The sequence below is a fragment of the Gossypium arboreum genome, chromosome 13 (assembly GCF_025698485.1).
Source record: "Gossypium arboreum isolate Shixiya-1 chromosome 13, ASM2569848v2, whole genome shotgun sequence".
NCBI lineage: Eukaryota > Viridiplantae > Streptophyta > Magnoliopsida > Malvales > Malvaceae > Gossypium > Gossypium arboreum.
This window is the reverse complement of record NC_069082.1, coordinates 88,334,938-88,337,173: the sequence shown is the minus strand read 5'-3', so window position 1 is coordinate 88,337,173 and position 2,236 is coordinate 88,334,938. Positions and strand designations below refer to the sequence as shown.

The 2,236-nt window shown below is 37.0% G+C and overlaps 1 non-coding gene across 1 annotated transcript; it reads left to right on the top strand.

The window, feature by feature from the left end:
- Positions 1-1,764: 1,764 nt before the first annotated feature.
- LOC128287223 (small nucleolar RNA R71) lies at positions 1,765-1,870 on the top strand. Its single transcript, XR_008277918.1, has one exon. It is a non-coding gene; the product is annotated as a small nucleolar RNA R71 (small nucleolar RNA).
- Positions 1,871-2,236: the final 366 nt, after the last annotated feature.

The window sequence follows — 2,236 nt, the reverse complement described above, 5'->3', positions numbered from 1 at the left end:
AAAGGGCCTTCATAAAATCAAAGGAGTGTTGCTATCCTCCTCTATGTTTAGAACAATGAAGTCAACAGGAAATATAAATTTATCGATTTTAACTAGCACATCTTCAATAATACCCCTAGGAAATCTTATAGTTTTATCTGCTAATTGAATGCTCATCTTAGTCTGTTTGGGTTTCCCAAGACCTAATTATTTGAACATTTTGTAGGGCATGACGTTAATACTAGCCCCTAAATCAGCTAATGCATTATTAACATCTAAACTACCAATTAAGTAAGGAATTATGAAACTCCCTGGATCTTTTAATTTGTTGGGTAGCTTATTCTATAGAATAGCTGAGCAAACTGGGTTTAGCTCCACATGCAACGCCTCGTCCAACTTCAACTTATTTGTTAAAAGCTCCTTTAAAAATTTCATTGCGTTTGGCATTTGTGATAAAGCTTCAATAAACGGGAAGTTAATGTGTAATTTTTTTAAGAGTTTAAGGAATTTATCAAATTATTCATCTGAGTAGTCTTTCCTTATCACGTTGGGGTATGACACACGAGGTTTATATTCGAAATTCACTGATTTGTTTTTATTATGACCTACCTCAACTTGACCTCTGCTCACCACAGTTTCTTGCAACGGTTCTGGCTTAGGCTCAACAAATCCTTCTTCATCTTGAACATTAATTGCGTTGAGTTGTTCCCTTGGGTTGGGTTCAGTATTACTTGGCAAGCTACCTTGTGGTCATTCGGAGATTAGTTTGGATAGCTGACCTACCTGAGTTTCGAGCCCTTGGGTCGACGCTTTTTGATTTTTAAGTGCTATCTCGAAATTCTAGAAATGAGTTTCTGACACCAAGATAAATTTAGATAGCATCTCTTCATGGTTCGGTTTCTTTTCCTGTTGATAGGGTGGTTGTTGAAAACCCAGAGGATTCTGTGGTCTTTGATTCCCTTGACCACCCTAGGAGAAATTTGGGTGGTTCGTAGCTGTCGTTAAACCGGGCAGAATACTTTATGAAATGAGCTGAGTAGCCGAAAATATAGCCAGAAAGGCTATTTCAATAGCGGCGTAAAAAATGCCTATAAAAACTCAATTCATTATTTCGGGATAGGAATATAGAAACCAAAGGAAAGAAGTCTTGTCTTGGGAATAAAAAAACAATTGCGAGTTTCCTTTTTTTTTGACAAACAATATTTCTTTTTTCTTCGTCCTTTGTTACATTGAAAAAGAGATTTCAAAATGATTCAACCTCGGACCCATTTGAATGTAGCAGATAACAGCGGGGCCCGAGAATTGATGTGTATTCGAGTCATAGGAGCTAGTAATCGCCGATATGCTCATATTGGTGACAACCTACATTGTAAGTATTGCTATAAGGATTATTTTGAGATCGAGGATTATTACCCATGTAATTCGTTCTCCATGCTGTGGCCATAGGATTGATATTCTGAATTGCTTGATCCACCTCTACTAACTTCACAGTGCATTACTGGATGAACTTGCGAAGAACCAAGTAAACCATCAATCTTTTTATTTAGAAGTTCTACCTAGTTTGACGGCATAGTAACCAAATTGACGTTATAAACGCCTACTGTTTTAGTTGGCTTAGTCCTCATGACTTGCCATTGATAGTTATTCAATGACATCTCTTCAATAAATTTGTAAGCCTCTTCAGGTGTTTTGTTATTGATAGTTCCCCCGGCTGCTGCATCAATCATCTGTCTTGTCGAGGGGTTCACACCATTGTAGAATATTTGAACTTGCAACCATAGAGGTAATCCATGGTGAGGACACCTTCGCAGTAGGTCCTTGTATCTCTCCCTTGCATCGTAAAGAGTTTCTAAGTCCATCTGCTCAAACGAAGAGATATCATTACGTAATTTCATTGTTTTAGCTGGCAAAAAATATTTTAATAAAAAATTTTCGGTCATTTGTTCCCAAGTAGTAATTAACCCTCATGGTAATGAATTCAACCACTGCTTAGCTTTGTTCCTCAATGAAAAAGGGAATAACCGAAGACGAATGGTATCGTCAGAAATGCCATTAATTTTAAATGTATCGCAGAATTCCAGGAAATTTGCCAACTGAGTGTTTGGATCCTCATCCTACAAACCATCAAACTGAACAAATTGCTATATCATTTGAATAGTGCTAGGTTTTAGTTCAAAATTATTTGCAGCAATAGCAGGTCTAACTATACTTGACTCAGTTCCTATTAAAGTAGGTTTAGCATAATCATACATAGTGC